Here is a 12,070-nt window from a genome sequence, read left to right on the forward strand (position 1 = left end):
ACTTGCACTTTGACGTGCTTTTGAACTGCTAGGTTGGCAGGAGCAGAGACCGAGCAGTGGGAGCTCACCCCGTTGCGGGGATTCAAACCGCCGACCTTCTGATCGGCAAGCCCTAGGCTCTGTGGTTTAACCCACAGCGCCACCCGTGTATGTATGTATTTATTACATACAGTACTGCAAAACAACTTGTCATCTATCTGATCGACTGGAAAATGAATTTTTAACATATACTGTTTTATGATATAAATATCTATCAGATGTAAACTGGACACAGAGTCCGGGGCAGAGAGAAGTCCAGAATCAGAGGCAGAACCTAAAACAGGAGGGGAGGGAGGCCAAGAGGCAGAGATGAGTCCAGCTGGTGAAGAGGCATGCTGTGACAAACTCCCCTCCCCACTGACTCCCAGAACCTGGAGAGGGATGAAATGGGTGGAGCAAAGACAGGCTGGAGACTCTTGAAGTCTGCCTCTTTTCCTCTTGGGTTTCTGTGAGTGATACCTCCAGTTTTGGAACCCCTTTTACATTTCTCCAACAAAGTAAAGTGTACTTGGTCAAATAAACATGACCAAAGTTATCAAATATAATTATACAGTTGCACAGAATCATAGAGTAACCCTATCCTTGAGGGATATCCACAGGGATTACTCCTAAACCCTCATGCAAGCAGAGCACCTCTCTATGCTCGCAGAAGAAAAATTGCACCAAGGAATACCCTTGGTTCTGTGAAAGGCCACCCACAAGGCATTGCTTATCCTTACAGGATTGTACAACTAGAAGAGGGAAACACTAGCTGCAATCAAGATTTCCTTGGTTTACTGCTCCTGGTTTGTCTGAGAGAGAGAAGCCATGAGTCCAGGTTTGGATGTCATGCTAAGTCAAATCCTATCTCAACATTGAGCAGTGTGGCACTAGGAGGACTGGGGGATGAGGATCCTGGTGATTTCCCCCCACCCCACCCCGTGAATGCCCCTATGTTCACTCATTCACCTCAGCCATGGTTTCGCTTAGTAATATGTGTGAAGTGGGCCATTAAGTCTTTGAAGATTTCCCCAATATTTGTTCTTTTGGTAGAAAATTGGGATAAAATAGGGCCTACACAGGAAGAACTAAGCATATGGGGATATTTAAATGCAGGGTGAGCGTTTTGGAATATTCTTACTAAACATTTGGCTTTTCTAGGCTACCTGTCCAGGACATATCACAGCAGACTCACTGTTACATAAACTGATAGAGGCTGGGGTGGGGTGGGGGGCTAACAAAACAGGCAAAGAAATAAAAGTGGCCTGTGCTTATTACCTTATTCTCAGGCTCTTCTGCAATATTATTGCAGGCTGTTCCAAGTTAAGCGAATAAAAACAACCCACCCTAATAGTTCTGGAAAAAATGAGAAACACTAAGAAATATAATCAGTGCAGCTGTGGAAACAAAGCTATTGTTAGAGGATAGTGAAATATACAGCAAGAAAGAAAACTAAGAAGGAAATAGGTGGAGGAGAAAGTGTTGCTAAAGCATGAAAGCAGTTCCCTTTCCCACCCCTCTTGGGGGGAAGCTTCTTCTTGCAAGGGAAGGAGGTCAGGCGGTGGGTGGTGTGCTGCTCAAGGGTATGACATCAGGAAGTTTTCTTTGAGCTACTGGATATTTATAAGAAAGGAAAAATAACCAGGCAGTCCATTTTGGCAAAGTGGATGTACATTCAGGTGCTGTATCAAGCATCTGTCCCATGCTAACAAACAAAGAAGATCAACACTGAGAAATGGATGGTTTAGTGGGTGCCAGTATTTTAAAAATCCTTTGAGAAAGATTTGTGCTTGATGGTTCTTTCCTTTTCATTTAGCTATTTAATATTAATACTCAGCATTCAGAGAAGCAGATTTCAAGTGTCCTTCTCCTACATTATCTCAGTATTCCTTACAAGAACAGGGACGAGCATCATTATTTTTGTAGGGAAGATGTAGAGCAACACCTGAGAGTATGGTGACTTGCCTGGGGCCCTTTGGGTCAGTTGGTGGTGGAAGTGAGATTTCAGTTGGGAACTTTTTGGCTTATACTTAGCTTGTGCACACATGGCAGTTTAAATTGGATTTGATGTATCCCATGTATGCAACACACATGTATTTTTTTTAAAAAAAAACTAATTCAATGCTTTATGTAAGTCTGGTCTATTGGAAAGCATCTCTCTCTCTCTCTCTCTGAATGCCAACCACACAGGTAAGCAGACACCTGTGTTCATGCCCAAGATGTACCTCCAGGTTTTTGGAACACAGGGAGGCTGAACTACTGGTGGGGCCACCCACCCAACCACCCCTTAACCCACCATTCTGTGCAAGTCTGGTATATTAGAACATTTGTATCTCATTTTTTAAAAAGGCTGCACACACAGCCAAACAAATACCTGTTTGCATCTCCACAAAGGATCTCAGGTTTTCAGAACTCAGAGATGGTGGGGAAGTACTGAGGGGAGGGGACAACAACGCACAGTGCAAATACATCCCATGAAGTACTGCCCACTAGTATGGACAGGAAACACTAGAGTTTAATTAAAAGCACTTGTGTGGGTAAATGTGCACATGGAAATTGTGGATCTGTGCAACCCACATGTGGATTAACACTGATATGTGCACAGAATAGCCATTGCACTGCACTAACTCCCACTTGAGAAATGTTTTTTATATTCCTGTGCTGGTTTGATAGTTCATCTTCCATTCTGAATGGTTTACACTCAAGAGGCCTGTCTGGGGTAGACATCAAGTTCATACCATGGCCTAAGATAAAGGCCTTTAAACATTAATTCACCGAAGCCAAAGTGAACATGGTATGCAAAGAAATGTGCACTGCAATTCAAAAAGGAATTCAACACAGTGAGTTAACCCACCAAATACAAGGGGAATGTGTGTGTTTTAATTGAAATATGCTCTTGTGTGGAAATTTTTGAAGTGTAGGTGGGTTCCCATGAGACAAGACACAGTGATAACAGCAAGAACCTTTATTGAACTACATAACTGGGAAACAGGAGCAAAGCAACTGCTTATATACATTTCTGAAACCCACTCCCAACGTGATTGGCTGTCCAAACTTCCAAACTGCAAATCATGATTGAGTTCAAGGGCCAATGGCAGAGGCCGAATTCTGAAATGTTCTGTGATCATGTACTGAATCAGAACACAGGAGCTCAGAATCCTTAGTCCAGACTCAAGCTCAGGCAAACACAGACCACTAAATACATAACAAATTTCTCCATTGCTGAAGGTGTGTGGCCACGTCCTACTTTAAAAAGCACAGTCCTCTATTGTGAGGAGTGCCTTCTCTAAGACTGCTCAATGATATACTGTAGGAACCATAAGAATGCAGAGTAGGACCCCATCAACTAGATAACAGACTGAGCAAGTACACAGGTCACCTGGTCTCACTGCAATAAGAAAAATCACTACATTTCTATTTAAATTAGAATAATTATTTCAAAATTTGTGTATGCTTATCTGGGTCCTCTCTTTTGGTGTTACTAGAAGTGGTGACACTATGCTAAGGGGATAACGCAAGACTTATGGCACCACTTATTCTATTAAGTCTTTTCCCTACCAGAGGCACCACACCAACAGTCTGACTCTGGCAGAACTTAGACTACAGTGGAGGCTGTTCTCCTTCAGTGCACCATCGGACTTTCAAAGGGGAGTTATACACACCTCACTTTCAACACCTAGTAAGTGACGACTCAGGTGGTGGAGAACACTACACAGGCCTAGTGACACTCTGAAGCTTGGGGGTCATATGAAACTAGATGGGTAGGATAGCAAGGAGTGGGCTTTCTACACACACACAGCTGTGCTGTTTCTTAGTAATAGTTGCCAATGAGTTGTGTCTTTTGCTTGTCATCACTTTGATTACCTCTGAAAGCAAAGTTTCCAGACAGAGCAGGTAGACAACACAGGTTCTTCATGTGCATCAGACACATCAGAACACCAAGTTATTCAGTGTTCAAAGGAATATGGGGGCAACACTTAAAACCCAGTTCATTTTATTGACATGAACATGACAATAAAGCATCAGTCCAGCTATTGCCAAACAAATAAATCAAATATAGTTTATTAAAGGGTAAAGGTAAAGGGACCCCTGACCATTAGGTCCAGTCGTGACCGACTCTGGGGTTGCGCGCTCATCTCGCATTATTGGCCGAGGGAGCCGGCGTACAGCTTCCAGGTCATGTGGCCAGCATGACAAAGCTGCTTCTGGCAAACCAGAGCAGCACATGGAAACGCCGTTTACCTTCCCGCTGTAGCGGTTCCTATTTATCTACTTGCATTTTGACGTGCTTTCGAACTGCTATGTTGGCAGGAATAGTTTATTAGTGTTCTTGATATTTATCTGAATTAGATTAAAGTTGATTTTGGAAGTGAGAATTTAGCTGTACTGTAGAAGGCAAGCCATCTGACATAATTTATTTGGGCTTACATAAGGCCTCTGACAAAGACTCTCACAAGGGTTGTTAAAGAAGTTGAAAAGTAGCAGTGAGAAAATAAAATTTCTGCTGTGGATCACTACGGTAGCTGTTAGAGAAACAGTAGCAATAAAGCAATTCCCTTAAATGCATCTGAAGGATTCACAGTGACCATATTGAAGAAACCTGTAGAATGAGATTTGTTTATTTTTAAAAACCCTCTGTCAATTGCTTGGGAATACACTGATATAAAATATTGAGAGAGGAAACTGGTAAAGGTGGGATGTGACATCAGTAGTCCTATGTAGCCATGCCCTGGTCCATCCCAGACGTTTCAGCTTCTTCCTAAGGGGGAACAGGATGACACAGTGGGAGGGGCTGTATGCCCGGTTTGCCCTGTGTGGTAGCATGCCCTACCCACTTCTGAGCAAACCCATTCTCTCTTAATATAAGCATGCTGTCTTTTGAATACAAAGATTACCACCAGATAGAATAGAAAACTATAAATTTAGTCCAGCATCAGGTACACAGCATCAAGAGTAAATGTTATTTGTCAAATATTGACTGAGTGGCTTCTTATATACGGACATGGCAGAGCGCATCACATTTTGGACACTCCAGCTGCCACTGGTCTTGTAATTAAAAGTGAGATCCTCTTAGAAAATATTAAATTCAAGACTGAGATCTTGAAGAGACTAATTTTTTGCCTCCTTTCTTGACTCAAAATAGAATACATTTGGCACTGGCAAGAGTAGATTAAGTGTGAAATTGACAAAATTTTGCTGACTTGTTTGCTTTGTTTCATTAAAAACCAGTGTTTGAGTTAACTCTAAATATTTCTATGCATGTTTCAGTCTTTGAATATTTGTATGCAAATATCAAGCTGTAAAACATTTTTTCATAGCCTGTATTCATAGAAGGAATGTAATGTTGTTGCTGCATAGTCTTTTGCCAGTAATTATCATATCATATATCCCTCAGAAACCTGTAATTTGATAATAATGACCTCTTTCATGATCTGAGTTCAGGAAAGAAGACCACACATTATTGTTTAGGGTCTATTAAAAAGGAAGAAAAATAAGCTGGTTCCTATTTTTATATTAAAGGATTAAATGCTTTAAATAGTATCTACTGGGATAGAATGTTAAAGCAAACTTGATAGTATTTTAAGGAAATAATATCTGCAAGCTGGGAAGAAAGAAGTCTAGCCATTCAAAAAATATGAAAAACATGCAAAAATTATTACAATGATCTGTAGCCGAGTCGGCAAAATGACCCCCTTTAAAGGAATTGCAGAAGCTTGGATGAGATGACCCTTTGAGTTCTTTCCAATTCTACAATTCTATGAAAAAGCAGGCCTTTAGGATGCAATGCTAAACACATTTATTGAGGAGCAAGCCCCCCTAAACACAGTGCAACTTACTTCTGAGTAGACATGCATATATTTAAATTTAATATTTAAATACAATAGGGCTCACTTCCAAAGTAGAGGTGTGCATTGTACTGTTACAAACCTGTCCATTGGTTGGATGTGATAATCAGTAAGGTCTGTTTGAAAACAAAGTATACATTAATTAATTAATTAATTAATTAATGATCCAACCAATGGGAAAGCATGGCTATTTCCTTCTAGCTACATGTTATTAGGGTTGTGCACAGCCCCCCCCCCCCCGCCCCAGTCCACAACTTTGGACTGACCCTGACTAAGGGCAGACTCTGCCTCGATTTGGGTCAAAATTGATTCACAGGAGAGGGAGATGGTTATTCCCCTTCCTCCTTCCCCTCCCAACCACACATTTAATCTGAGTTAAAAAACCCTAATTAAACATATGGTTGGTAGGGGGACAGGACACTGGGTCTCATCCTCTCCGCAGCATAGCTTCCAAGTTTTCCCTTTTCTTGCGAGGAAGCCTATTCAGCATAAGGGGAAATCCCTTAAAAAAAGGGATAACTTGGCAGCTATGCACCGCAGCCACATTGCAGCCTACAGGACTGGCGCCTTCTGCAACCCTCCCTTGCAAAGCAGATCCCTGGAGCCAACGGGATTGGAGCACCCGCTGTTGAGCTGCTGGCCCTCCTCCAGGTACTGGTCCAGGGGTTGCACTGGATCTCCTGGTTCAAATGTTACAGAGAACCAGAGCTGGCTATCATCAGGGTACTGATGACACCTCACCCCAAATCTCCTAAGAAGCACTTCAACATTTTCATGCAGGTGTCAAATAGCACTGAGGACATGGTGGGACCTGCAGCACTACTGCCGCTATTGTCTGCAACCAGCCTGAGACATTTTGCTGCTGTAGGCAAAACACCCTGATGCTGCTCCCACCCCAATGCTGACCCCCCACAAGATCATGGTAATTGACACTAGAGATCAGTAAGAGGATGCTGGGAAGAGACAGCCTCTGGAAAATAAAAACAATAGTTTAAAAGAGGGAGGGCAAATCAGAGCCTGGGAGAACTTGGGGGCACCTTGGGCTCCATGCCACATGAAATAACAAATTGTTTTGATTAACTTCTGCAAAATAATTTATGGTACTTAAGTTAAAAACAGAAAAAGGGAGTAATAATGAACTAAAAAGGAGAGTTTACCAAAAACGATAAAAGAACCATGGTTTTTTAATAATATATTTATTAAGGTTTTCAAACAATTAAAAAAACATTTTAAAAAATACAAAACAAAACAAAAAAGAAAACATACAAAACAGAAAAAATGACAATACAAAAAGTACAAAAAATACTAAAAATGTAAAAAACAAAAATTCAAACTTATAACCCTTATTACTAATCTATTGACTTCCTCATTCCTCCTCCTTCTGCGATTCTTATATACTTCTAATATTATATAATATTACCTTATTTCTATATCTTTTACATCTTAACCTTTTATATCCTAAGAACCATGTTGAGGATGAAGGAAGTAAATTGTAATAAAAGAACTGAAATATGGTGTGTGTGTGTGTGTGTGTATAGACTTTGTTTTGTATACGTTTTCGTACAATATCATGTTTTATTTGTACTTTTTTGTTTTGTTTTATGTCTTGTTGTTTGTTTCTTTTTTGATTCAGTATTATTATTTTCATGTTCAATTTGATAGGTGTGTGTTTTGTAAATAAACCCAATTTTTATCCAGGAGGAGGAAGCTGAGTGAGGGGGAGATACGGGGTAGTAACTGGGGATACGGACTGCATGTGCATCTGGAATAATTTCAGACCTACAAGATGTCCTTCCTGTTATGTTGGAGCCTCTTGGGAAAGGCAGATAAGGAAATGGTGCTCTTGGGCAGAACAGAGAATAAGGAAATCTGCATGTGCTGGATGGGGTCACCCTTCCCCTGAAAACACAGGTTTGCAGTTTGGGCATACTCCTGGAGTCAGCCCTGAGCCTGGTTGCACAGGTCTCTGCAGTGGCCAGGAGTGCATTTGCACACTTACAGCTAGTGTGCCAGGCCAGCTGTGTCTGTTCCTTGAAATGACTGATTTGGCTGCAGTGACCAATGCCTCCGTTACATCCCGTTTGGATTAAATACTCTACATGGGGCTCAGAAACCTCAAGTGCCTCAAAGAGCTGCAGCCAGATGGTTATAGGGAGCAGACGACTCCCTTGTTAGAACAGCTCCACTGGCTACCAGTCTATTTGCGGGCACAATTCAAAGTGCAGCTTATGACCTATAAAGCCCCACCAGGCTTAGCTCCAAGCTATCTGCAAGACCATATTCCCTCATATGAACCTGCCTGCATTTTGATGCTGCTTTATTATATAAATAAAATAAAATAAAACTAATACTTAGAAGTCTGGTATGAGCACTACTGCCTGCCCTTTTTTACCTGTTGTTTCTATGTATTTATTTATCCGCTCTTGCATCTCCTATGGAAAAGAATGACGAGAATAACAGTAAGTTTGGAGAACAGCAGTTTCTTGGGACTGTGTGTGGGGAGAGAGATTCCTTCTACCTGTTAGTGGGGAACCTTCAGAACTCTTCATTTGCACAGCTGCCAGCGGTAGGGGCAACTGCAAGGTCTAAGTCTTCAATGCTATACCAACTTACTTAGCAGCAGTAAGTATAATTGAACTCAGTGGACTTTTTTTTTTGAACAGACATGCATAGGCTTGTACTGTATATCTAGCAAAAAGTCTCAGAACAGGTTCTTCATATTACTATGTTGCTACTGGGGGTTGATCCAAATCAGTTTTTTTAAGTAGTATTATTCTTTTTTGGCTCCTTACAACAATATCAACAACAACAACAACAACAACAATTTATTATTTATACCCCGCCCATCTGGCTGGGTTCCCCCAACAACAACAACAACAATAATAATAATAATTTATTATTTATACCCCGCCCATCTGGCCGGGTTCCCCCAGCCACTCTGGGCGGCTTCCAACAAAATATTAAAATACAGAAATCCATCAAACATTAAAAGCTTCCCTAAACAGGGCTGCCTTAAGATGCCTTCTAAAGGTCTGGTAATTGTTGTTCTCTTTGACCTCTGGTGGGAGGGCATTCCACGGGGTGGGTGCCACTACCGAGAAGGCCCTCTGCCTGGTTCCCTGTATGCATGCTTGGCTTGCCTTCTTGTAGCGAAGGAACCGCCAGAAGGCCCTCGGTGCTGGACCTCAGTGTCCGGGCACAAAGATGGGGTTGGAGACGCTCCTTCAGGTATACTGGACCGAGGCTGTTTAGGGCTTTAAAGGTCAGCACCAACACTTTGAATTGTGCTCAGAAACGTACTGGGAGCAAATGTAGGTCTTTCAGGACCGGTGTTATGTGGTCTCGGCGGCTGCTCCCAGTCACCAGTCTAGCTGCCGCATTCTGGATTAGTTGTAGTTTCCGGGTCACCTTCAAAGGTAGCCCCACGTAGAGCGCATTACAGTAGTCCAAGCGAGAGATAACTAGAGCATAGACCACTCTGGCGAGACAGTCCCACAGGCAGGTAGGGTCTCAGCCTGCGTACCAGATGGAGCTGGTAGACAGCTGCCCTGGACACAGAATTGACCTGCACCTCCATGGACAGCTGTGAGTCCAAAATGACTCCCAGGCTGCGCACCTGGTCCTTCAGGGGCACAGTTACCCCATTCAGGACCAGGGAGTCCTCCATATGCATGACACCCACTGCTACTTGTATTGATACCGCTACTTCTGACCCTTATATCTGTGATTTCTTGGACTGTCTTTATAGAAACTTTGAGATATTATGTTTTGCTAGGGCTGCCATAAGTTTGGATTTTCCTGGACATTTTCCTGGAGAAACACGGAGTTGATGTCCAGGGGGGTGGAGAATATCCAAAAGTAGATGCTTTGTCCTGGATCTTAGGCAAATTCATTTTTTAAAAAAAAGGTTTTCAAAAACAACTTCTGGGGTGTCCTGGTTGAGAGCAGTACGTGTGAAAAGGATCTAGGAGTCTTGGCATGAGTCTTGGTAGACCACAAACTTGACATGAGTCAACAGTGTGATGCAGCAGCTAAAAAAGCCAATGCAACTCTGGGCTGCATCAATAAGAGTATAGCATCTAGATCAAGGGAAGTAATAGTACCACTGTATTCTGCTCTGGTCAGACCTCACCTGGAGTACTGTGTCCAGTTCTGGGCACCACAGTTCAAGGATACTGACAAGCTGAAACGTGTCCAGAAGAGGGCAACCAAAATGGTCAAAGGCCTGGAAACGATGCCTTATGAGGAACGGCTTAGGGAGCTGGGCATGTTTAGCCTGGAGAAGAGAAGGTTAAGGGGTGATATGATAGCCATGTTCAAATATATACGGTAAAAGGATGTCATATAGTGGAGGGAGAAAGGTTGTTTTCTGCTGCTCCAGAGAAGCGGACACGGAGCAATGGATTCAAACTACAAGAAAGAAGATTCCACCTAAACATTAGGAAGAACTTCCTGACAGTAAGAGCTGTTTGGCAGTGGAATTTGCTACCAAGGAGTGTGGTGGAGTCTCCTTCTTTGGAGGTCTTTAAGCAGAGGCTTGACAGCCATAGGTCAGGAATGCTTTGATGGTGTTTCCTGCTTGGCAGGGGGTTGGACTGGATGGCCCTTGTGGTTTCTTCCAACTCTATGATTCCACGATTCCATGTTGGTGGCTTCGAGAACACTGTCCAACCACCTCGTCCTCTGTCGCCCCCTTCTCTTTGTGCCCTCAATCTTTCCCAACATCAGGGTCTTTTCCAGGGAGTCTTCTCTTCTCATGAGGTGGCCAAAGTATTGGAGCCTCAGCTTCACGATCTGTCCTTCCAGTGAGCACTCAGGGCTGATTTCCTTCAGAATGGAGAGGTTTGATCTTCTTGCAGTCCATGGGACTCTCAAGAGTCTCCTCCAGCACCATAATTCAAAAGCATCAATTCTTTGGCGATCAGCCTTCTTGATGGGCCAACTCTTGATGGATCACTTCTTCATGGATCACTGCCTTGTCGTGGCAAAGGGGCTTGAATAACTCAGAGAAGCTATGAGCTATGCTGTGCAGGGCCACCCAAGATGGACAGGTCATAGTGGAGAGTTTTGATGAAATGTGATCCACCTGGAGCAGGAACTGGCAACCACTCCAGTATCCCTGCCAAGAAAACTCCATGGACAAAGACAACAGGCATATAAAAGATGATCCTTGTGGTCCTTTCCAATTCTATGCAACCTGAATAAATTAATTTAAAATAAGAGAGGAAAGTTAATCTGCACCTAAAAGATGGTCAGATTTCATAGATCACTGAATCCATGGTTGTAGCCTGCTGCTAAGTCTCTCTCAGGAGGGTATACTGCCATAGCAATGCTACAAGAACTTTAGGCTAAGGGAAATATTAGGGAGAATTTTTATGTGCCTGGTGCACTCCCACCAGAATACACATCCAAAGTATGTTTCCTAACAATGTAAAACATTACTGAAAGGCACCTGCGTGTTACTGGACCCATGCCGCTTGGTGGCAACTGAACTTGGTGGGCTGCTTGGCACTTCATGAGGTTGCAGAGGTGTGGCCAAGCAGATCAGTGAAGTGGCTGTTTTTCTCCCTATCTTCCTCCCGAGGAAAGATACTGTGAACACCTAAGCATTGCAGTTGCACAGCTACCTGGCACCTAAGTGAAGGGTTCCAAAGGGCTCCCTGCTGCCACCCTATCTAGCATTCAGGAGCAAGACCCAGTGACTTCCATGGGGATCATTGCACCCTGAATTGGTGGGTCTTAAAGGTGACAAGTGGGGAGTAAAGATCTCCATCAGGATCTGCTGCTCCTGTGGATTCCGCCAGCTGAGTTGCTTGCCTTCGGATCCCCATCCACGAACCGGCTCAGCTCCCGCAGCCGCGACCCCTCGCTAGGCAGGGAGAGGCACGAAGGCCAACGGAGCTCCCCTCCCCTCCCCTCGCCGAGGCGTTGGGCAGCGGACAACCCCGCCAGATTCAGCCCACGGCGGGACTGCGGGAAACCAACAGAACGCGGAGGGAAGGAAAGCCCCCACTAGGCCCGACCCTTGGGGGGAACCCCTCCCCCCTCCCGGCATCCCCTCCCCCACCGCCCTCTTCCCCTCCCCCTCTCGGGCCCCGACAGGCCGCGCGGCGAGAGGCGCCACGGAGCATGCGCGCGCCGGCCAGGGGGCGGGCCGAAGAGGCGGTGTCGGCGACGTCGGCGGCATCGCGCTTGCAGGTGAGGAG

At 44.0% G+C, this 12,070-nt stretch overlaps 1 protein-coding gene across 1 annotated transcript in view; it reads left to right on the forward strand.

Annotated features, from left to right (window-relative positions):
* The first annotated feature begins 12,015 nt into the window (after positions 1-12,015).
* CCDC91 (coiled-coil domain containing 91) overlaps positions 12,016-12,070 on the forward strand; it is a 108,614-nt gene continuing 108,559 nt past the window's right edge. The window contains exon 1 of the mRNA XM_035137621.2: positions 12,016-12,062. The gene's annotated coding sequence lies outside the window, so the exon portion shown is untranslated. The remainder of the gene's footprint in view (positions 12,063-12,070) is intronic.

This window comes from Zootoca vivipara, chromosome 5, assembly GCF_963506605.1.
Source record: "Zootoca vivipara chromosome 5, rZooViv1.1, whole genome shotgun sequence".
NCBI classification, from domain to species: domain Eukaryota; kingdom Metazoa; phylum Chordata; class Lepidosauria; order Squamata; family Lacertidae; genus Zootoca; species Zootoca vivipara.